Raw genomic sequence first — 25,994 nt, 5'->3', positions numbered from 1 at the left:
TTGGACCGCAGCTGCAACACGGCGAACGGAAACCCGAGGCCGCTGTTGGATCACCTGCTGCACTAGCTGCGCGTTGCCCTCTGTGGTTGCCGTACGCGGTCGCCCTACCTTTCCAGCACGTTCATCCGTCACGTTCCCAGTCCGTTGAAATTTTTCAAACAGATCCTTTATTGTATCGCTTTTCGGTCCTTTGGTTACATTAAACCTCCGTTGAAAACTTCGTCTTGTTGCAACAACACTGTGTTCTAGGCGGTGGAATTCCAACACCAGAAAAATCCTCTGTTCTAAGGAATAAACCATGTTGTCCACAGCACACTTGCACGTTGTGAACAGCACACGCTTACAGCAGAAAGACGACGTACAGAATGGCGCACCCACAGACTGCGTTGTCTTCTATGTCTTTCACATCACTTGCAGCGCCATCTGTTGTTGAAAATTGTAACTACTGTAATTTCGAAAGTTTGTCCGCCTGAAAATGTACTGTTGTCCCAAGCATATTGCAACAAACGGTGTATTTCTATCGCTGCTCGTTTAGTTTTTATTGCCGTTTCAAATATACCGGTCATTTTTGAAACACCCTGTACGTGGCTTATGAAGCTTAGAAGCCGTGGTGCAGGAGATAATCGCGTGGGACCGTATGTGTTCTTGTTCTAGTGAAGTGTATGAGTTTCTTCATTAGTGGTTTTGTTGGGGGTCTTCCCACCACAGTTTTCGTTTGCCTGTCCGTGGGGATGTGGTAATTGCTTATTGGTCGGGCCGTTTCATTCACACCTTGATTAGGTGATTTAGTGTCGGTGTCGTGTGTCTCTGTGGTTCAGAGTCTGTACAGGCACCACCCTTGCTACATCTTCTCGTTTTGGGTAACTCGGGGAGGTGGTGGCTTGTAATTCAAGTTTTGGGACTGATCTCCTGTGGCCCTGTAGACCACCAATAAATATTCCGACTATTGTGATCTGGGCCCCTTTAGACGTGTCACTCCCTCACCGAGGTAAGGAAATTTTTTTTTCTTTTTTTTTTGGGAACTGCCTTGAATATGAAGGTTTGTGTGCTGGCATATTCACATTCATCTTGTAACAAATATAATTTATGTAACTGGCGAGAGACTATTATTTTTGCTTAGTTCAAACTAGCTACTTAAAATTTTTTGGAATTGTTCCCCTATTGATATAACAAGTTTAAAATATTCTTATTGTTAACGTCAGATCTGCATCCTCCTCGGCTCTGGGCAACAGTGTAACACATCGCGCACTATCAGGAGCGACAATCTGTCGCCGTTTCTTACGATCTGGATTACGTACGCATAGTCTAGATTATCAGAAATTGTCTCGGATGCATACATTCCGCTTCAGCAAATGAACTGCTGGGGGAAACTGCAGAAGTGGCCGATGCCATCCGATTGCAGTTACTGTCAGTACTATTCCTACTAAGAAGAGATTCCACAATCGATCACCCACTTTCGAAATGTTGCATTATGGCGAAATGGCAGAACGCAAAAGGCAGAATAGTGTATCACTTCCGTAACTGAAATCTTACTAGTTTTCCGAAAAGAATGTCCATATGTTAGTTTAGATTACTAGTGCATGGAATTGACTTTATTAGCCGACGTTGAACCTTATAACAAAAACATTTGTCAGGGCGTGGTGTAGCATTTGAGAAAGGAGTTGCGTTACTTATAATTTCCCTGAGTATTCTACACGGAGGGCTCTGAAACCGTAAGTAATGGCGAAGTGGGATATGGCTTAGCTTTCGCTACAAATAACACGCTTCGTTTCCCAGTGAGACTTTTGGCTTCCCTTACAGAAGCCGCAGCAGTGCTTACACCTTTACAGTAATAAATCACAAATATTAGTGTTGTAAAGGACTGCAGAAGATTGCTCCAAGATACACAGCCTGCAGCATTGTCAAGAACAGTAAATCATGAGTAGTGTACCTTTCGAAAGTCACCACGGAAAATAAAAATTTACCGAAGAAGGCAAAACTTATATTGATCAATGGAGATATGAAAATTCGGCGTAATGGAGTAGTTGAAGACTTAGAGAAGACGACATCCAAAAGGGTACACTTAAAAATACGTATTCACTACCGCCCTAAAACCTAAAGCGTGCAATATTTAGAAGAGCAGGACGATCGAGGAAATACGAATACTGAATATCGAAACAACCTGAAAGGAAGTACGAAGGGAGTCGGAAAGTAACTTACAAATTATTATACCAGGCCATATAACTTTTATTGAAAGCTGCCGCACATTTGAAAGTGACACAGAGACATGCCACTATTTTTCAACATACTCATCAAGTATCTGTAAACAAACGGTCAGAACATTCCAGCAATCGTTCAACTCCTCGACGAAAGAAATAAACTTCTGGATCACGCAGCCTTTCGAGAACCGCTGTTTTTCAATGTCCCTTGCACCGCATGGTGCAAGATGTGAACATCCCGGTCACTATTAGCGACCCGTGTGCGGCCTTGGTCAAATTGTGGCGCTATTTCACTACGGCAGGTCGCGACAAGGCACTGAATTCCGCGGAGAATCTGTGTGTAATTTAGACGATTTGCTCACAAGAATCGTACTGTTTAGTGCACTTCAACTTTGGAATACGTTTCCCGTTGTTGCGCCATTTCAGTACCAAATAGTGATGCATCGTACCTAATCAGTCCCGTGTTTGCAGGAATCCGTACTCTGTTGGACAATGTGCCTCCTGTTGCGCAGGAATCTTAAAGCGTGGGACGACATACGTAATTTGCTTTCTGAAGTCTCTACGTACTTACACTTACCTCCGTGGCCCAACAAACCACAGTCAGTTTTTGGTCTCGTCAAGTATCCTCCCCCACAGCGTTGTGTTCTTGGCATCTTCTTCCCCTGCTTCAAGTACCTCAAGATGCTTAGTCTCTCCACCTTATTTTCGAACTACCTCAAGGTCTTCGTCCTTTAGGTTTCTTCTCTCCATTTTGATCCCTCCTCTCTTCTACAGATGTGCCAAGTTCATCTCAGCCTCTGTCTTGGATTCCGCAACGCTACCAGATTCATTATATACTTACCTGAACTCCCTGTTCTTTATTCTTCGCCATTCTCCTCGTTCATAAACTTAAAAAAACATGTTCCGCAGGGTTTTATTATTAAAAACATTTATCCTTCTCTGTATGTACTTATCTGTTCTTCATATTTATGCACCATATAGCAACACTGGTCTGACTACAGTTTTACATACAAAATTGTTGAGGCTTTCGTGGCCACTTGTTGACAAACTGCCTATTGGCTTCTGTCTCGGGTTCTTCGGCCGACGTTCATCTAATGATTTTTCTGACGTTTCGCCAGCACGAGTGGCTGGCATTGTCAAAGCTTCACCCTCCATTGCCGGTGGTGAACTGGAGCCGAGCTCGCGGGCGCAGGCTATATGTACCTGGCGCGCCAACGTCCGAGGGCTTCTCCGCGGTGCGGTTCTCCTCTTGTTACCTGCGACGGTCGTTCGCTGCAGTACGGGAAGCCAGGATCCGTTGACCTTAAGGCTTTCCTCTTTCTTGTTCAAACTGTTCGCGTGTTTTTGTATTTCTACAGCTTCTCTGAACAAGCGCGTGTGATAGTGCTTCTCTACAGCCAGAACTTCCGTGTCGGCGAATTTTATTACATGGTCGGTCTCATTCAGTGCGTGCTCTGCCACGGCCGATTTCTCCACCTGCCCAAACCTGCAATGTCGCTTATGCTCTTTGATCCTGGTGTTAATGGATCGTCCAGTCATTCCGACATAAACTTTTCCGCATGTGCATGGTATGCGGTATATTCCCGACATTGCAAGTGGGTCTCTTTTCTCCTTCGCCGATCTAAGACACTCTTTGATCTTCCTTGTCGGTTTGAAAATCGTCTTTACGCCATGTTTGCGCAATATACGGCCGATTCTGTCCGTCACTCTGGGAATGTATGGCAGAAAGGCCGTACCCGACAATTCTTTTTCCGGTTCCTTACTTCCCCGAGGGTTGGGCTCTGTTACACTTCTAATATAATTTGTGGAGTAACCATTGCTCCTCAGGACAGTTTCCAGGTGTTGCATTTCTCGTTTGAGGTGTTGCGGCTCACATATTCGTCCTGCTCTCGTTACGAGCGTACTAATCATGCCTCTTTTCTGGCTCGGGTGGTGGTTTGACAGTTTGTGCAGGTATCGGTCCGTGTGAGTCGGTTTTCGATACACGCTGTGTACCAGATCTTCGCCGTCCCTTGTGACCAGAACATCTAGAAATGGCAGTTTCTTGTCCTTTTCTACTTCCATGGTAAATGTTATGTTGGCATGGAGGCTGTTCAAGTGTCTTAGGAAGTCACTGAGCTGTTCTTCACCATGGCTCCACACCACGAAAGTATCATCGACGTACCTGTACCACACCTTAGGTTTGTAAGTCGCCGAGTCCAGTGCCTGTGCTTCGAATTGTTCCATGAAGAAGTTGGCCACCACTGGACTGAGAGGACTACCCATGGCGACGCCTTCCAGCTGTTCGTAGAAATCGCCATTCCACGTGAAATAGCTCGTGGTGAGACATGCATGGAAGAGCTTTCTGATGTCTAGCGGAAAAATGGAACCGATGTGCTCCAGAGCGTCACTGAGTGGCACTTTCGTAAATAACGAAACAACATCAAAGCTGACCAGGATGTCGTTTGGTGCAAGTTTCAGTTTCTTCAGCTTCTCAATGAAATGTCCTGAGTCCTTAATGTATGTGTCGGTCTTCCCCACGTGTGGCTGGAGCAGAGAGGCCAAGTGTTTTGCCAGTTTATATGTCGGTGATCCAGGAGCGCTAACGATCGGTCTCAGTGGAACGTTGTTCTTATGGATCTTGGGTAATCCATACAGCCGAGGTGGTAGGGCTTCTGTGTTGCGCAGGTTTCTCTGTATGTCCGCCGGCAGAGAAGACGCCTTGATTAATCGATTCGTATTCCGTGTGATACGTTGCGTCGGATCTGCGCTTAGTTTTCGGTACGTCGTCGGATCTAATAGGTCTCGGATCTTTTGCTCATAATCTTCGGTCTTCATTACGACGGTCGCATTCCCATTATCGGCAGGCAGTGCCAATATACTCTTGTCGGCGTTGAGATTCTTAATGGCTTGTACCTCTTCTTTCTTCAGGTTGCAAGCTGGTGGTTTTGCTCGGCGCAGTATCCTGACTGTTTCCGTGCGTATTTCCTCTGCCCTTTCACAAGGAAGGGTACGAATGGCTGCTTCGGTGTTGGCAATGATGTCCTCCATAGGTATAGTTCTCGGGATGATAGCGAAATTCCCTCCTTTTTGAAGAACAGACACTTCCTCTTCGGTCATTTGTCGTTCAGTGAGGTTGACCACTGTGTGTGACGTGTCGGGAGTCGCCTTGTCGGTGTGCTTCCGGCATCTTTCAAACTTTTTCTTCTGTCGATCGGTGCAGCGCTCGAGTTCGTTCTGCATGCTCCTGTGAGTGATGCTGTCAATCTTGTCCCAGTCGTCTCGATGCATTCTGCTACTTAGTTGATAGAAAAGGTCCAGAAGTTCCTGATCCGTTCTTGGCAAGTCTCTCCGTGTTGTATGTATTCGCTCACGAAGAAAAGCTCGTTCCATTCTGTCGTAGATACGATGTGCTTGGGCGGTGGTGAATAGGCGCTTACATCTCAAGAACTTCGGTGTAGCACATTCATCTCGGCAACGTGACAGAAAGGCGAGAGAGGACATCAGTCGCGCTTTCTTCTTCCGTCGTTGGTCAAGGCGTCGGTACAATCTGCAAATCTCCTCCCCGTAGAGGCGTAATACAAAATTGTTGAGGCTTTCGTGGCCACTTGTTGACAAACTGCCTATTGGCTTCTGTCTCGGGTTCTTCGGCCGGCGTTCATCTAATGATTTTTCTGACGTTTCGCCAGCACGAGTGGCTGGCATTGTCAAAGCTTCACCCTCCATTGCCGGTGGTGAACTGTAATCCAGCTTCCTGTACTCTTTAAATAACTACTTTGCCATTATTTTCAGATAATCTAGATTTTCAGCGATTAATGCCACATCACAGCGATTAATGCTACAGTTGCCAAGGCCGGTATATCAATTTTTCTTCCGCTTCACTTGCTGCACCCGGTTCCTCCTGTGTTCACATTGGACGAAAGTGGTGAGATTCCATTTCCTTGCCTCATTCCTGTTTTTGCGTCGAAAACCGTGGAATATTCTCCACCCAATTTAGCTATTTCTTTTGAGCCTTCTAGCATATTTTTTACAGGATTTCTAATCTTCTTTTGGATTCTACACTTCTGCATTTTCTCCCGCAACTTTTTTCTGCTTATGCTATCACAGGCTATCTTAAAATCAACAAACACTATCACCAACGTTTTTTGTATTCCCAGTATTTTGGTATGGCTTCCTTCAGTACCAATATCTAATCAGTGGTGGATCGATTTTTCATCTATTATCTCTTTTACATATGATTCCATTCTTTTCTGGAGAATCTCGAAGAGCACTTCGTAGGCTGTGCTAATTAATGAGATGCCTCTATAATTTTTACATTCTTGTTCATCGCCCTTTTTCTGGACTGGTGGTATGGCAGTTTCTTTCCACTCAGATGGCATTCTTTGTTCGTTCCAAATGCTGGTCATGAGGTTGTCTGTTTGATTCGAAATTGTATCTCTTCCCTTTTTTAGTTGTTCATCTGTTGTTACATCTCTCTCTCTAGAGCTTCGCTGTTTTATTATCTCTCTCAATGTTGGTGGTGCAACTAAGAGCTGTACATTTTGATATTTTTGCTATATGATAAATGGAAACAATAGCTGACCATAGGTTCACTGGTTCCACAGATTAGGAAACTGATCTCGTCCATTAGGAACTGGCAGAACTTAAATGCTGTATGATGAACAGACCTGCACATAAAAAACTCTCGCAGTGACGAAGTTAAGTACCATAGCCTCGAATTTGCTGGAGAACTTTTCTACTAAACAACAAGTATTGTAAAGCAGTACTGTGTAAATGTAAGTTTCTAGACGAAGAAACAACTGGCCGTACAATTAATTCGCAACAAAAATACATCTGATAACCCTTACAGTTAGCTCACAACAAAAATCTGATGTTGAAACAGTACAGTACCTACAGAATCACTTGGCAGAACTGTCATTCCTTCTATGTAGCTAAAGCTGAGAATTTATGCACAAAATTCAAGGGCCATGCTCCTTCTACCCATCTCAAACAATAATAATGATATACCAATTGTTATTCATCTATTGAAAAAGGCTACAAAACTGAAAAAATAGAAATAGTTTTATAGGTGCTACATGTTCAGCCTGAATGCTTCAGACGTGGCATTTTTGAAAACCTAGAAATTACAACGCATCTGATATCACATTTCAAGTCCATCTTGAATTAAAAGATTGAAAATTGATTCAGCGGAGTCGAAACAACATTTAATAAAATCCTCAACATGTAAGAGTAAAAAGTCTCTCTCTCTCTCTCTCTCTCTCTCACTCTCTCTCTCTCTCTCTCTCTCACACACACACACATACACACACACACACACACACACGCACACAAACACACGTAAACAGACTACAAACTTTGGTAAAGCGCTTTTGCAGTTCACTCAATTTCTCTTTCTCTTCCCACCTTCTGCTGTTTCCCAGCTATCATTATCTCTCATACCATTATTTCTCGTACCACCCTATGTGGCTACCCCTATGAGTTACACTTAATTTGCCGCTTTAATATACTTTTTTTCGTATTGTATTACTCCATAATACACTAGTACTTATTTATGTACTTAACCCATACGACTGTTGAATAATTTACTTATGTGACCGCACATATTAATGTTCATGTTTAATATCCGTTATTGTCAAGAACAGCGCCGGCCGCTGTGGCCGAGCGGTTCCTGCGTCGGGCATGGATATGTGTGATGTCCTTAGGTTAGTTAGGTTTAAGCAGTTCTAAGTCTAGGGGACTGATGACGTCAGATGTTAAGTCCCATAGTGCTTAGAGACATTTGAACCATTTGATTTTGTCAAGAACAGACGATATTAGTTTTTCCTGAAGAACGTGAAAGTAAAAGATATATTTAAAAATTAGGTTGTATTGTTGAATTTATAAGTTATTTATTATAGCGTTCTAATGAGATGTGCATGTTACTTGTTATGTTCGCTCAAACTTGTAATGTATGCTGAATGTATGAGATTTGTGTTATAGTTTTAATAAAATCTACAAATATTTTTCCGTAATTCTGTATACACTATCTGATCACAAGTATCCAGACACCTGTTAGTGGACATTAACATGGGGTCAGAAGTATTATGTTTGAAAAGTAGGAGACGAGATACTGACAGAAGTAAAGCTGTGCGGTTGAGGCGTGAGTCGTGCTTGTGTAGTTCAGATGGTAGAGCACTTGCCCGCGAAAGGCAAAGGTCAAGAGTTCGAGTCTCGGTCCGGCATACAGTTTTAATCTGCCAGGAAGTTTCATTAACATGAGGTGTGTCCACCGTTTGTCTTTATTACGGCTTGAACCGTGCTGGGGGCACTTTAAGTGAGGTGTTTGAATGTCCATGGAGGACTGTGAGCCTGTTCTTCCCCAAGAGCAGAAACAAGAGGTGGTAATAATGTTGGTTGCTGAGATCTAGAGTCATGCAGACGAATTAACTCATCCGAGAAGTGTTCCACTGGATTCAGATCAGAACCCCATGGCACGCCATTCCATTTCAGGAATGTTGTTGTCCACAAACCATTGCCTCATAGACACTGCATTATGGCAGTATGAATTGTCACGCCGATGCAAGCAACCATCGTCTGCAAACTGTTCCTCTATTGTAAGCACCACACAACTTTGTATAATGTTTCTTTAAAGTCAGTACCGCCATTAGACTTGTTTATTTACAGTGAGGGATGGCGTCCCAAGCAGTTTACGAGGTGCGGCTATAAAAAAACCGGACTGATGCTGGAAAAAACATTTATTTACAGTTATTTACAATTTCATGTTATCTCCTTCAATGTACTCTCCTCCTCGGTCTCTACACCGCTCCATACGAATTTTCCACTGTTCATAGCAATGCTGCAGATCATTTTCGGTAAGTCCATACATTACTTCCGTCGCTTTTTCTTTTACTGCTTCAACAGTCTCAAATCTAGATCCTTTCAAAGCTGACTTGACTTTAGGGAAAAGAAAAAAGTCACAGGGGGCCAAATCAGGTGAGTAGGGTGGATGATCTAAGATGGGAATGTTGTGTTTTGCCAAAAACGTCTTCACTGACAACGCACTGTGAGCTGGGGCATTGTCTTGGTGAAGGATCCATGACTTTTTTCTCCACAAATCGTTCCGTTTTCTCCGTACTCGCTCACGTAGGGTAGCCAGGACGCTAATGTAGTAATGCTGATTCACTGTTTGTCCCTCTGGTACCCAATCAATGTGCACAATCCCTTTGATGTAAAAAAAAAACAATCATCATTGCCTTGAATTTCGATTTTGACATTCGTGCTTTTTTTTGTCGTGGAGAACCAGGAGTTTTCCAATGCATCGATTGGCGTTTAGTTTCGGGATCGTAAGTAAAAAACCACGATTCATCGCAAGTAATAACATTTTGTAAGAACGTGGGATCACTTTCAATGTTTTCCAGGATGTCAGAACAAATCATTCTTCGGCGTTCCTTCTGTTCAATTGTGAGACACTTTGGAACCATTTTTGAACACATTTTGTTCATGTTGAAACTTTCATGAAGAATCCGCCTAACACTTTCCTTGTCATCTCCTGTTAACTCAGACACTGCTCTGATTGTTAAACGGCAATCTTGTCGAACAAGTTTACCGATTTTTTCAATGTTTGCATCAGTTTTTGCTGACAATGGTCTGCCAGTGCGAGTGTCATCACTGGTGTCTTCGCGGCCATCTTTAAATCGTTTAAACCACTCAAACACTTGTGTTCGCGATAAACAATCATCGCCGTACACTTGTTGTAACATTACAAACGTTTCACTTGCAGATTTTCCTAGTTTGAAACAAAATTTGATGTTAACACGCTGTTCTTTCTGTACACTCAACATTTTCCGACGCACAGACAAAACGTCAACTACTTAAAACAGACGCCACGGGCAGACTGAGTGCAGGAGGCAGATGAAACTCGAGCAGTAGGCGGAGCGAGAGTCACGTGACAGGCCACGCGACTTTCAGCCTTATTGCATTCGTTTTATTGTTTCACCAGTACTAGTCCGGTTTTTTTCTAGCCACACCTCGTATAACACTTAAAACACTTGGTAATGGATCTTTGAAACCGAAATCATGATTTGTAAGTGTAAATGTAATACTGTAAATAAACAAGAGTCTAAAGGCGGTACTGACTTTAAAGAAATATATTATGACTGTGGCCCCGCATTATGAAAAAATTATTAACTGTAAAATGTGTTCATATCCATTCGAATTTAGCATTTCCTATGCGCAATAAGAGGATCAACCCCCCCCCCCCCCCGGCCCCCAACTATGTGAAACATCCACATACCGTACGAGAGCTTCCTCCATACTTCCATACTTCACCATTGGCACTACACATGTTTGGTGGGCAGGGGGAGGGGGGGGGGGGAGCTTTCACCAGGCACTCGCTAAACCCTTCCAACCGAATGCCACATGGTGCAGTGTGGTTCAGTACTCGAAATCACTCGTCTGCAATCACCCACCGTTCAGCGACGCCGCTCTTTACAATGCCCCAGGCGTCGCTTACAAATGACTATAGAAATGTGTGACTTGTGAAGAACTGCTCGACCATTGCACCCCATTGCTTTTAACTCCCTGTGCACAGTCATTGTGCTGGCTGGACTGCCGTGAGCACTTTCGAACTCCCCGGCGATTTCTTCCGGTAATACTTGTTACTCAGGTGACAGCCAATTACCAGCCCACGTTCGGAGTCACTGAGCTTTCCTGACCGACCTATTCTGCTCTGTTCCTGCTTCTCTACTGACGTTTCCTTTTATGTCGGCGGGTCCGTCTGTCTTGAGAACTAGTGAACAACTCTGGATTACGTAGAAGTGTCCGGATGCGTTTGATCACAAAGGGCCGGCAGAAGTGGCCGAGCGGTTCCAGGCGCTTCTACATCTACATCTACGTGACTACTCTGCAATTCACATTTAAGTGCTTGGCAGAGGGTTCATGGAACCACAATCATACTATCTCTCTACCATTCCACTCCAGAACAGCGCGCGGGAAAAACGAACACCTAAACCTTTCTGTTCGAGCTGTGATTTCTCTTATTTTATTTTGATTCCTACCTATGTAGGTTGGGCTCAACAAAATATTTTCCCATTTGGAAGAGAAAGTTGGTGACTGAAATTTCGTAAATAGATCTCGCCGCGACGAAAAACGTCTTTGCTTTAATGACTTCCATCCCAACTCGCGTATCATATCTGCCACACTCTCTCCCCTATTACGTGATAATACAAAACGAGCTGCCCTTTTTTGCACCCTTTCGATGTCCTCCGTCAATCCCACCTGGTAAGGATCCCACACCGCACAGCATTATTCTAACAGAGGACGGACGAGTGTAGTGTAAGCTGTCTCTTTAGTGGACTTGTTGCATCTTCTAAGTGCCCTGCCAATGAAACGCAACCTTTGGCTCGCCTTCCCCACAATATTATCTATGTGATCTTTCCAACTGAAGTTGTTCGTAATTTTAACACCCAGGTACTCAGTTGAATTGACAGGCTTGAGAATTGTACTATTTATCGGGTAATCGAATTCCAACGGATTTCTTTTGGAACTCATGTGGATCACCTCACACTTTTCGTTATTTAGCGTCAACTGCCGCCTGCCACACCATACAGCAATCTTTTCTAAATCGCTTTGCAACTGATACTGGTCTTCGGATGACTTTACTAGACAGTAAATTACAGCATCATCTGCGAACAACCTAAGAGAACAGCTCAGATTGTCACCCAGGTCATTTATATAGATGAGGAACAGCAGAGGCCCCAGGACGCTTCCCTGGGGAACACTTGATATCACTTCAGTTTTACTCGATGATTTGCCGTCTATTACTACGAACCGCGACCTTCCTGACAGGAAATCACGAATCCAGTCGCACAACTGAGACGATACCCCATAGGCCCGCATCTTAAGTCGCTTGTGAGGAACGGTGTCAAAAGCTTTCCGGAAATCCAGAAATACGGAATCAACCTGAGATCCCCTGTCGATAGGGGCCAGTCTGGAACCGCGCGACCGCTATGGTCGGAGGTTCGAATCCTGTCTCGGGCATGGATGTGTGTGATATCCGTACGTTAGTTAGGTTTAAGTAGTTCTAAGTTCTAGGGGACTGATGACCTCAGCAGTTAAGTCCCATAGTGCTCAGAGCCATTTGAACCATTTTGATCACAAAGTGTGAATTTCCCCACAGTTTCGTAAACTTCAGTTAACGCGGTCTAATTCCCAGCGATCCGAGTTTCTGGGTTATTGACGTCGCAGTGCTCCTTACATAGCAACAGATAACGATTACGATGAAGTTGTCAACCTCTCGGGGAAAAAGCTCTCCTGCGAACAGAGCTTCTGTGAAGCTTGGAAGGTAGGAGACGAGGTAATGGCGGAACTACAGCTGTGAGGACGGGGTGTTAGTAGTGCTTGCGTAGCTCAGTTGGCATACCTCTTCGCTAGCTCTGTGGTAACGTGCTGACCTGCAAAAAGCGTATGTTACGGTTTGGACTATGACTGTAGTCTTGAGGTAAAACGCGAGAGTAGCTCATACGACGTCTGGCAACCGAAAGCACACGTCGATAAAATTTGCCGGCACAGTAGCTCAGCGTGTTCGGTCAGAGAGCTGGTTGGCATCTGTAATAAAAAAACTGAGAGGAAGGATCAACAAACAAACTTGAACGGATGTCATGTGACGTCCGCAACGACCAAACACAACGATCAACAACGAAATGGAAAAAAAAAAAAAGAAAAAAAGAAAAAGAAAAAAATATGTTGGTAGAGTACTTGCCCGCGAAAGGCAAAGGTCTCGAGTTCGAGTCTCGGTCCGGCACACAGTTTTAATCTGCCAGGAAGTTTCTTTATTCACGTGTTTTACAGACATGTTAACAGTATGATATCATGAGCTGAAGTTGGCTCAAAGATGTGAAGAGCTATAGGATTCAGCTTTTTCGCCGTAGTATCATAGCTCAGTTTCCATTTTATTTGCGTTTCTTCGGCAGAGAGATAAGATTTCACAGCCAACAACGTTTTTTTTACGTTCTCTATTGTACTTATTCGTATTGTCGAGTCCCTGTCCTAATTAATAGCGTTATAATGATACTCAATAGGAAGCTGTATCATGTAGAAATACTTAGATATACAGAAGCGTTTGTTTGAGAACCTACACAAATAGTAAGAAATTAATCAGACTCCCGTGTATAAATTTTACTTGAATATGAGCATAGCACCACTATATATACATTGACTGGCAGTTTACTCGAACACACTTGCAAATTTATCTAGCACTTGTCTCGTAAACAAATGCCATAAAATCACAGAAATTATCTCTACGATGCAAGACTTTATAATACCTTGTCTCGTTATTTTTCAACATATGAAGTGCCTTGCATCAAAATGACATTTCAGTTATACTGGTCCTCCTTCCACATACTTCTCTTTATATACGTAGCAACTGCAGTAATGAACCATAGCTGTTACTAAAACTCAGACATGAAATTTCGTAGGCCGGCCGCGGTGGTCTAGCGGTTCTGGCGCTGCAGTTCGGAACCGCGGGACTGCTACGGTCGCAGGTTCGAATCCTGCCTCGGGCATGGGTGTGTGTGGTGTCCTTAGGTTAGTTAGGTTTAAGTAGTTCTAAGTTCTAGGGGACTTATGACCTAAGATGTTGAGTCCCATAGTGCTCAGAGCCATTTGAACCATTTTTTTTGAAAATTCGTAAAATAATATCTCCTTGATGAAAAACAGTTCCTTCGTTAATATGTACACTGAAGAGCTAAAGAAACTGGTACACCTACCTACTATTGTGTAGAGCCCCTGCAAACACGCGGAAATCCGGCAACACGACGTGGTATAAACTCGACTAATGTCTTAAGTAGTGCTGGAGGGAATTGACACGATGTATCCTACAGGGCTGTCCATAAATCCGAAAGAGTTCGAGGGGTGGAGATCTCTTCTGAACAGCACGTTGCAAGGCATCCCAGATATTCTCAATAATGTTCATGTCTGGGGAGTTTGGTGACCAGCAGAAGTGTTTAAAGTCAGAAGAGTGTTCCTGGAGCCACTCTGCAGAAATTCTGGACGTGTGGGCTGTCGCATTGTCCTGCTGGAATTGCCTAAGTCCTTCGGAATTCACACTGGACATGAAAGGATGCAGGTGATCAGATAGGATGCTTATGAACATGTTACCCATCATCGTCTTATCTAGACGTAACAGGGGTCCCATATCACCCAAAATGCACACGCCCCATACCATTAGAGAGCCTCCACCAGCTTGAACAGTCCCCTGCTGACATGCAGGGTCCATAGATTCATGAGGTTGTCTCCATACCTATACACGTCCATCCGCTCGAAACAATTTGAAACGAGACTCTTCCGACCAGGCAACATGTTTCAGTCATCCAGTCATCAACAGTCCGATGTCGGTGTCGACTGGCCCAGGCGAGGCGCAAAGCTTTGTGTCGTGCAGTCATCAAGGGTACGCGAGTGGGCCTTCGGTTCTGAAAGTCCACATCCATGATGTTTCGTTGAATGGTTCGCCGGCTGCCACTTGTTGATGGCCCAGCACTGAAATCTGCAGCAGTTTGTGGAAGGATTGCACTGCTGTCATGTTGAACGATTCTCTTTACTCATCGTCGGTCCCGTTCTTGCAGGATCTTTTTCCGGCCGCAGCGATGTCGGAGATTTGATGTGTTACCGGATTCCTGATATTCACAGTACGCTCGTGAAATGGTCATACAGGAAAATCTCCACTTAATCGCTACCTCGGAGATGGTGTGTACAATCACTCGTGCGCCGTCTGTAACACCACGTTCAAACACTTAAATCTTGATAACCTGCCACTGTAGCAGCAGTAACCGATCTAACAACTACACCAGACGTCTTGCTGTCTTATATAGGCGTTACCGACCGCAGCGCTGTATTCTGTCTGTTTACATATATCTGTATTTGAATACGCATGTCTATGCCAGTTTATTTGGCGCTTCACTGTATAAAGTGTCGAATAGTTTGAGAAGTGGTAGTACCCATCAAAACAAGAAAAAAAAGGTCAACCATACATGGGCTCTGAAAAGCATACCTGAAGAGCTATGAGCACTTTTCACAACAGTGAACATGAACTACTGCTCATAGGTCTTAAGCTTTGCATTTTAGAGCGCATGTTTACTGGACTTTTTCTTGTTTTGGTCCCTACTGCCTCCTCCCGAAATATGGAAAGCAATAAGAGATCTATTTCAGAGTGCCGATGCTGAACAATTTCTCATAGTCTTTAAGGCATGCCTTTTAGTTCATGTTTACTAGGCCCTTCCTCTTGTTTTGGTGGGTACTACCAACTCTCAAAATATTAGACACTTTTTTTAATACCATTCATAAATTTTTATAATAACGACGCACATTTTTCCACAAATTTCTGCGGTCCAACTATGACAGAAGCAAATATCACAAAAGATGACATCACTTTACAATGGCCATTGTGCCAACTGTGATGCGGAACGGATACTGCAGCAGTTCATTTCCTGGAGACGTAGTATGCTGAAATGAATTTCGGCTCCTAATGCATGTCGAGGACACAATGTTATGATATGCTATTAAATATTCGATATTTGTCCACTTCTCATCTTGGGCGTGAGGTTCAGCGTAAAATGAACATGTTTGACAACAAAAAGATTTTTAAGACCTGAAGAAGACTGCAAATTCTGTTGATACCGGTTGCCTCAAGTAAAGAAATATTTTGTGCGATCTTGGCCACTGAACGGTTTTTAACAATACTCTGAATTGAGATGGCTGTATGGGCATGTTTCAAAAGTCATTAAATTAAAAATTAAATAGGAATAGTAGGATGCTATCAAGATACTACACAAAAATCAAGGAAACTGCAAATTAAAATCTGTACATCTACACCAGTCAGTTAACTCTATTCGCCAGATTCGCATAACAGCTGTTTTCTATGAAAAAAATCGCGCTCCATCCCCCCCCCCCCCCCCACCCGTTTTCATGACAGGAAAATTTAAGTGGTTGATACCGTCTAGCTTCTTTGCTAGTGAAAACCTACACCATGACTGGCACTGAGAAAAGAGAGGTCAAAGAACAAGCTAGTATAACTGAATACATTTATCGCTATGGTTCCTCGTTTCTCAAACCGTGCCATGTATATCGTCATAAGCTTGAGTGGAGAGTGGAGACCATGTATGTTGCAGTCATTTACATCTACAGCATACTCAGCAAGCCACCTAATGGTGTGTAGCGGAGGGTACATTTGGTACCATTATCTGATCCCTTCAACCGTGTTCCACTCGCGAATAGTGCGTGGGAGGAATGATTGTTGGTAAGCTTCTGTATTGACTCTAATTTCTTGAATTTGCTCCTCGTGGTCAGTACGCGAGATGTATGCGGGCGCAAGCACTATGTTGTCCAACTCCTCCTGAAAAGTGCTGTCCCGAAATTTCAGTAGCATATTTCTCCGTGATGGACCACGCCTCTCTTGTAACGTCTGCCAGTGGAGTTGGTTCAGCAACTCCGTAACGCGCTCTCGACAGCTAAAGGATCCCGTGATGAAACGCGCCGCTCTTCGTTGCAGGCCAAAAGTGGCCCATCGGGACCATCCGACCGCCGTATAATCCTCAGCTGAGGATGCGGATAGGAGGGGCGTGTGGTCAGCACACCGCTCTCCCGGTCGTTATGATGGTTTTCTTTGACCGGACCTACCTGATAGGGATCCCAGGTAAATGAACAATACTCAAGAATCGGGCTAACAAGCGTCTTATAAGCCGCTTCTTTCGTGGAGGAGTTACATTTCCTTAAGATCTGAGTCTGGTATCTGCTTTTCCCACTATCTGTTTTATGTGATTATTACACTTAAGGTCACTCTGGATAGTTACGCCTAGATATTTTACGGCAGACGGCATTTCCAGCTGTTTGTCATCAATAGTGTAGCTATACAGTAGTGGACTTGTTTTTCTATTTATGCGCAAAATGTTGCATTTATCTGTGAAAGGCTGTGGTCGTCGTGGGAATGAAGTACGTTGTGCGGATGTGAATTTAACTACACAGAGAAGGTATGGTTCGGCCACAAACTTCTCCGTTCGAAGTTACTCAAATACAGAGTCCGTTCGTGAGTTAAGAGAATCTGCTTGTACACTTGCAAGGAACAGATATGTGACTCAAGTGTACGGTTGTAAGTGAGCAATTCGGAATGCCTAAAGCTCCATGGTGAACCTGCGATTTGCTCCTCTGCTCACAGACAAACAAAATGATGCTGCTTCAAGTGGCACATTCAGAATTATCTCAGACTAAGCAATGGCTCAAATAAATTATATGCTCTCCAGGGATGTGTGTCAGCTGGACACGAACCATAGAGTCCTCGACACATTCTGCCTCGATATTAGCAAACTTCGGTTCACTAACGTGGACTCTTGACTCAGCCAACGACAGCTTTTGTTAAAACCTGATTTCCTCGGACTCTTTCTACACAAGAAAGCAACGGCCAACCGCGAGCAGGTCATACAAAATGTTCTAGAAGCTTCCCGATCAATTTAAAGCAACAACCGGCCAAAAGGATTAGCCAAACACGAGGACTCTTGAATGCAGCAGTGGGAAATTACTACACATTCTCTTTGTGAATAATTTTTAACTATTGACTCCCGGCGTCAGGATACGTATTACAGTGAAGCAGAAAAACTGCAGCCGATTCTTGTTAGATGGCTATCTTTACTATTCGCTCTCAACTTTTGTTCACACCCCTGACAAAGGGAGGCGACGGTCACTGGACCACTCCAGGACGGATTTGTGCCAGGCTGTAAAATTCTGCCCTTCGCTCACTGAGGAAACGAAATGAGCCGTGCGCGGCTCGTGTTTATCCCGTTTATTGTTTGTCATCTTCTATTACATTTATTTGTCATCTTCTATTACATTTATTGTTTCTCCTCTTCTATTACGGTACTGCCGCCTCGTTTTCTTATCCCATTTACTGGCGTCACAAACTTCTTGCCTTACTTGCCCGTGAGTGGCAGCAGCAGCACCACGTGTCGGTAAGTGCACTGTCGTACCATCTCTGGAGCGACCGATAGTATTTTCTGGGTCGTCGTGTGTCTGGCAGTCAGTTCGGGACGGACCAGCAGTGCAGTCGGGACGCAGCAGCAGTGAAGTCGGGTGGTGGTGGTGGTTAGTGTTTAACGTCCCGTCGACAACGAGGTCATTAGAGACGGAGCGCAAGCTCGGGTTAGGGAAGGATTGGGAAGGAAATCGGCCGTGCCCTTTCAAAGGAACCATCCCGGCATTTGCCTGAAACGATTTAGGGAAATCACGGAAAACCTAAATCAGGATGGCCGGAGACGGGATTGAACCGTCGTCCTCCCGAATGCGAGTCCAGTGAAGTCGGGGACGGAGTGCCAGTGTGGCCCCGACAGCCAGTGCTCGCCGACCGCTGGCGACGCACATGAACTGTCCGACGGAGGGAGACTGGAGCGGGACGGCCATTGGTTGGTCGTTCGGTTGGTCGTCTCATCGACCGACGTATGTTCGGTCTTTTCACCGTTTCCGGGCCTGACAGTTGGTCAGTTAGCGTGGAGCAACGAGGAAATCTCAGCGGCGCGTAGTTTGGCCAGGCACGCTGGCGGCCTCTATGTGGTGTCGGAGTATGTGGTGGTGTTCCCATTGCTACGAGGCTCGTGGCTATCCGATCCTGGACATGAAAGTTGAGTTTTGACTTTATCTATGAGCAAGTCACTACTGTTCACATTGTGTCGTTTGGAGTTCGTTGTCGGCTGTTGGGATATTCCCGCGAGCAACAACGTGTGTTTTCAAGTTGGCAAATTTTAGCCACCCTCCAGTGGAGTTTAACTGTACTTGTTTATTTGAATTGAAGTACACCAGCGGAATCTCCTGCCTTGTGGCCGTCAACGTTCCAGTTACCTGCCCTGGCCGTTGATGTGATTTCAGACTGTGTATTTTCCTCATCGTGTTGTCGTTGTCCACCACAGTGTGTAGTTTGACAGCACAATGTATAATTGGTTGTGGGCGTCAATACCTTCTACGTTGTTCCATTGAACTCTCTTTTGTGTGCTGATCAGGTGAAGTGGAGGTTATCTTGTTGGTGGGTCCGTTGACTGTGTGTCGGTTGGGTTGTCGTTGGATCGACAATGGTTGGGCCGGCTGCCTGTCTCACCTAAGCGAGCGTCAGTGATTGAATTCCAAGCCGACACTCGGAACTTCTGAGCGCCCTTGGGTGTACTGCCTTTTCTTGTTTGTTCTTGTTGTTTGTACTAGTATGGCGTCTAGCCGATTTTTAGATTAACGTTATTTTGCCCTTAAGGCATCAGGTGGTTTGGGCCTTTAGCCTAATTTATGAACTGTTTTACGTGAAGCCTTTGGCAGTTTTGAAATTAATGTTATTGTGTCTTAAGCGTTGGGCCTTCAGCCGGTTTTGAATTCACAAGTTGTTTGCTCTTAAAGTGTCAGATTCTTTGGGTCTTCAGCTTAATTAAGGAACAGTTTTAATATAAGGCTTTGCCTTTTAAATTTCTGATTTAGGTTGAGCTTTTAAGTTATTGGCTTTCAGCCGTTTTTAAATTAAAGTGGTCTTGCCCTTAAGGCATGAGATTGTACGGCGCATTCAGCTGGTAATTAAGTTCCAAAACTAAAGCTGTGTGTGTTTTTTTTTTTATTTCTTGACTTTTGTAATGTTTGATCAAATAAAAGGTTGTATGTTCGAGTGTAACTGACAGCCGCTTATTTTGGCCCCCTTCCACAACTTAAACTACCTGTCCTCACCATCGGGTTTAGCAGGGCGTCTCACGAAAATTCCCAGTCCATCACTTCTGCAGCCTCTCTCGCATTCCTAGCCAGAGCAAAAATTACTTCCGGAAAGCATGCAGCACTACAGTTGGTAGTGTGATGTTGTCCAGTGTCATCCAGTACGATTAATAAACTGATAACTCGATCTCAAATGGTATAAATATATTAATCTAATCGACCAAATTAACTATGTTATTTGAGCATGTAGGGAGGCAAATTACAGCCATATTGCAACCTAGTCGTTGACATTGCTCTATGTGGCTGTAGTAACTTAGACAGACGTCTGCCCGACGAATGGCTTGGACAGTGCGACAGTCAAATGCATGTTGATGGAGGAAAGCTACTGGAGTGGGACCGTTTATACTCGCTCCAGCTTCGTGTGTTATGGCAGGAGACAGGCTGGTAACTGTGGTGTCACCGCCAGACACCACACTTGCTAGGTGGTAGCTTTAAATCGGCCGCGGTCCATTAGTACATGTCGGACCCGCGTGTCGCCACTGTCAGGATCGCAGACCGAGCGCCACCACAAGGCAGGTCTCGAGAGACTTACTAGCACTCGCCCCAGTTGTACGACGACGTTGCTAGCGACTACACTGACGAAGCCTTTCTCTCATTTGCCGAGAGACAGTTAGAATAGCCTTCAGCTAAGTCCATGGCTACGACCTAGCAAGGCGCCATTAACCATTTCAAGATAGAGTCTCACTTGTATCATCAAGAATGCTGTATATAAATGATGGATTAAAGTTAAGTATTATAGCAGCTACGTACTTTTCTTTTTAGCATTCATTACGTATCCTGTTTCAGACCTATCTCTAGCCTGCGTCAGTAACGCGTGCCTTTCGGCTACTTCAGTGTGGCGTAGCTGTCTTGTTACGCCACAACAGTAACATGTAGCTGACTGTGGGAATGATGTGCTGTGCTGCAGCATGTAGCAGTCTAGTCTATCACTAATATTGGAACAACAATTTTCCCTCTGCTAAGTCAGTGCTACTACAGTGCCCAGCTGCTGAATTGTTTTGGTAAATGGGTTAACAGTGAAAGAAACAGGTGAAAAAAGAATGTAGACACCATTCCCAGGAGGAGAAAAATGTTAATGGTATATCTTCTACAGTATCGAAGAACAGCTAACACAGTGCTGGAAGGAGCAGCACTGATTAAAATTACTGGGAACATACATAAACATGCAAAACTGAATTAGGAGGGAGTTAGGCGTTAGAGTTACGGAAAATCTGAATTTGGTAGCATTGTCGGAATGCCATTGATGAATCCAGATCGTGCAAGCAGCTGAATTCTGGTGAGGTCGTATTGTGACACTGCATGAGTGTAAATTGTATTTCCAAACAACTGCACAACATATGGGTTGTGAGATGTCACTTGTGTATCGGTGTTAATGTCATTGTTCCAAAGAACCTGCACATACTCATCTTCCCGGTTCCAGAAAGTAGCAAGCTACAGATTTACCTCTGCATTCCAAAACAGAGGAATGTGCACCACTGATCGTGGATTGTCTGCAGCAGAATTTTGCATTCAGAAAATGGGTCAGATAAAAACCCCTTTACAGGAAGCTGATCTATAAGTAAGCGTTGCTCTTCCCAGGGTTTTCATAACACCTCACTGCCGTGCATCCTGCCTCTACTGGTATAGCTAAAGACACAACTTGGGAAAACTATGTTCTTAGTCTACCTTAGAATCAGTGACAGATCCTCATCGGCAGCTGAGCAGTCAGCGTGACTGCCATGCTGATGATCAGGGTTCAACACCCGATACTACCAGGGATTTTCCTTCTTAAGAGACGTGGGAAGGATTTGCTGAGCCTCATGATGACAATGGAGAAGCTACTGGAAAGGGAGCAGCGACTGTAAAGCTCTTTAATCTGAGAAATGCAGTGAGAGCTCTGTGCTGACCTCATGCCTCTCCATACAGCATCTAAATAACAACAGGCATCTGTGTAGTCTCTTTAGTAACATGCTGTCTGATAAGCTCTTTGATCCTAATCTATGTCCATTTTAATGGGTTGTATTGTACAAGCATTTGAAAACTGTGCACTGATCGAGATAAAATAAAGTGATGTTTGAACCCAACCTATGACAATCAGTACGGAAAAATGTTATTTCAGGTAGTTTGTGCTATCTGTGGATCCTGGTGCACCTAAAATATTCCTTGTTTTTCGTAGTCTTTTGCTAATATCGCACTGACAATGTGAGAAGTAACTGCTGGAATTAAATCAACCGGCGAACCAGAACAGCTCAAAATTGTGTGAGAAGCCACAGCCTGATTGAATGTACGTGTATTGGGTATGTGGAATGAAATCTGATTAGTGTAGAATGCTTTTACAATACTACGCAGCCCATTATGTTGCTGCTCGTGGAGGATGTACGCCTTTGGAGAACAATGTTCATTTTCACACTTCTCAAGCCTCCAGCATTCAGACGGTGATCATTTGGGAAATGATGGGGAAGCATCTTGCCCACAATCTAGCCAATGAATCTTAATGAGCTATGGCAACATATAAGTAGTGAGGAATACTCTCTCCCACCAATATGTCACACTGAACTCCATAATCTACACACAGCTACAGGACTTCACTACCACTAGAGGAAGCTATACAAGACACTGATTTTGATTTTAAAAACCATCTATCCATGTTTGACGGGTGGCCTACCGGGGACCATCCGACCGCCGTGTCATCCTTGGGGGGAGGATGCGGATAAGAGGGGCGTGGGGTCAGCACACCGCTCTCCCGGTCGTTATGATGATATTCTTGACTGAAGCCGCTACTATTCTGTCGAGTAGCTCCTAAATTGGCATCAAGAGGCTGAGTGCACCCCGAAAAATAGCAACAGCGCATGGCGGCCTAGATGGTCACCCATCCAAGTGCCGGCCACGCCCGACAGCGCTTAACTTCGGTGATCTCACGAAACCGGTGTAGCCACTGCGGCAAGGCCGTTGCCATAATATCAATCAATATTATTCATTATTAGTAACCATTAAATACATCAACAATATGGACTTTCTGAATCTCTTCTTCTTGCAGTTCACATTGGAGCATTTTATGTGGCATGTCTGTTCTCTGGTATCCTGACGTGCTAGTCACACATCATTGACTATTTCTTTTGCTATTATCCCTTCTCTATCTTTCCCGCAAAGTTAGCCCACCTAAGGAGAGAAAAAAATCTCTTCTGTGCATTATTTAATTTGGCTTATTCATTTTGGTAATTAGTCCAACATTCACATCCAAATAGAATTACCGGATTTGTTGTGACATTGTGAAATCAATGTTGTTTTTCTCAAATTCTTACGTTTTCATATTCAGTTAATTTTCACACTATATTGTATTCTACTTCATACCTCTTTGTTTTGAAAATTTATAATTGCCCCTACCAAATAAATAAAACTGTGATTTCTTGTATTGTTTTATTACTGATGACTGTTTCAGTTTCTGAAATTTTCATATTATACTGTATTTTATGTGAATATTCCGAAGTTTGACTTTTGTATATCATATTTTATTTTGACCGATCAGTGTCTTGTCGTCTTCAAGTAAGATTGTTCACAGCACTGTGTTTTTGTCAGTTTTTACACCAATTGGATTGCTTTGTTTTTGACACCACTTGGATTGCTTCTTTCCATTCTTGGACTAGTTGATACAAGTACATAATAAATAATGGCAGTCGTGGGTGTCACACTTGTATAATAAGTTAATAAAACTCCTTTCCTGTAGAACTGTTGCTTAATAGTGCTCAGTTTGTATTTATCGCTAGTGTAGACAGAATTATCTTTCATTTTTTTGTCATTTTCTCATAGGTAGCTTTCTTGTCTGTCTGTGTTTTAAGTAAGAATTTTGCAGTTGATTTTGAAGTAGCTTCCTAATCAACTAGACTCGAAATTTTAAAGATTTCTCAGAACTGGAAGACAACGCAGTATTAACTCGCTTCCTCGCTGCTCCGTTTGGTAGTGGTGGAGGGTGGTAATGCCTTACATCTAAGCTGCTCTGCATGACCAGTATGTTTTGCCACTAGGGAATACAACTGCAGATGGGCAAGGCTGAGCAGAAAGATTGGATGTTGGGGGGGGGGGGGGGGGAGTGTGAGAGGGACAGTGGCAGGTGGAGGAGGAGATGGAGAGAGAGAGAGAGAGAGAGAGAGATGGAGACAGAGAGAGAGAGACAGGGCAAGAAGTAAGTGGATGGAGAAAGGGGGCAGGAAGATACAGGCAGAGACAAGGGGAGAAGTAGACAGACAGCGAGAGAGGCGAGCATGAGATGGACAAAGGGAGGGGAGAGCAGGAGATGGCCAGAGAGGAGTGGTGGAGAAATGAGCAAAGAGAGGGGAAGGAGGAGATGTGTGAAATATATGTGACTTGTACATACAAGGGCGTAGCTGTCGGTATAGAGCTTGTATTGAAACAAAAACCTTATAAAAATTTTATTAAATTAACCTTGCTTTCTTTTGTATTTTATTTTTTAGGAAAATAATATTTAAACAGATTGATGCAGTACTACATTACATGATGAAGATCGTTTTGTAAGTGTAAAAAACGAATTGTATCATTTCAGAGAAATGGACTGTGTATAACTACAAATATAAAAGAAGTTTCTAGCGCTGTTAAACTTCAACAACGGATAGGTGAACCTTCGTGTGACTTTCTTGTTAATACCTGAATAGCTTGCGGCACTACACTCTCAATCCCTCCCAGCGAACAGCCCATTCAGTTTTACGAGATACCGTAAGTACGTTTGTCATGACGTGATGTACAATAAAATAAAAACAAAAATATAGAAATATGATACTTACTTACTTATGCAATAAATGTTATCCGTGAATTAAAGCAGATGCAGCAATAGTAATTGAGAAGGAAAGTTTTTTTTTTTCAGTCAGCAGTCTTCTGACAGATTTGATGCGAAGCGGCAGGAATTCCTCTGTTGTACCACCCTCTTCATCTCGAAGTAGCACTCACACCCCACCATACGAATTTCAATAATTTTTTAAATAAAAATAAACAATATAATTCGTTTTTAAATCAGACTAAAAAGTATAAAATAATTTCGCCAGACAGAAATCGTCGACCTTTCAAGGGCTCTATCATGGGATCAAAGGCGTGATAATCGCACGGGCAGAGATGAGGACTGTAAGGCGGGTACTCGGATGTCTCCCACTTGCAGTTGGCGTAATTTCTGCGTACCTCCCAAATCCACCGGCCTCTTGTGTCGAATAGCCGTCAGCACGGAACTTGGCGCATAATTCCACAAAAGTTGTTGTCGACAGATCTGCTGGCCCATATACATTCTTCATTCTCCAATGGATGTCTACCGATAATTGTTGTTCGATACTTTTTTTCCACTAGCTGCTTATATTTTATGACCCACCGTCTAATTTCTTATGGTGGGTCGTATGTTGCCACTTAGCCGCTGTGACTGGGTCCGGGGTCCGGAGTGACTGAAAGTAACACCACACCGGCTCCCGTCCCCGCTCACACCGTTGCCCGTGTCCCGCCACGTGGAGGCGGGCTCTGTTTAGATCCATTTGATACCTTTTTTTTGTGCAGCATTAGAAAAACTTATAACTAATACAAAATCAAGTAAGATATTAATAAACAAAACGAAATTAAATATTTAGAAAGAAGGAAGGAAGAGAACTGAATAGAGAAGGGATAGGTATAACATTGCCCGTCACCTGGTTGTGGGCGGCGGCCCGGGTCTTGGAATGACCCTCAAGACGCTGGCCGTTGCTCACCATGCCTTTGACATCTACCATCCTAAAAACTACCTTAACTAGAAGAGATTAGTGTACGTTAAAGCTAGAAACTAAGACCTCCATGTCCAGCCTGCTAAACTATTTACGATATACAATAGAGAGGTAACTGATTTTGTGCTTGGCTCAAAGTTGCTAATGAAAGGGTACTTGTGGTAAAAGTAATAAAGTAATGACGCTAACGGTTTGTGTTGAGCCTACAAGGCTCCTAGTAGAGTACATCAGGCGCAAGCACCTCCCGGCCCCGCCGACAACACGACCTGAACGGTGGTTTTCCCCGATCTACCATAGGTATCCGTCGGGTTGGGCTCAAAGGAGAGGAACCACAATT

This window comes from Schistocerca nitens, chromosome 1, assembly GCF_023898315.1.
Source record: "Schistocerca nitens isolate TAMUIC-IGC-003100 chromosome 1, iqSchNite1.1, whole genome shotgun sequence".
In the NCBI taxonomy this organism is placed as follows: Eukaryota; Metazoa; Arthropoda; class Insecta; order Orthoptera; family Acrididae; genus Schistocerca; species Schistocerca nitens.
This window is presented reverse-complemented; position numbering follows the sequence as displayed.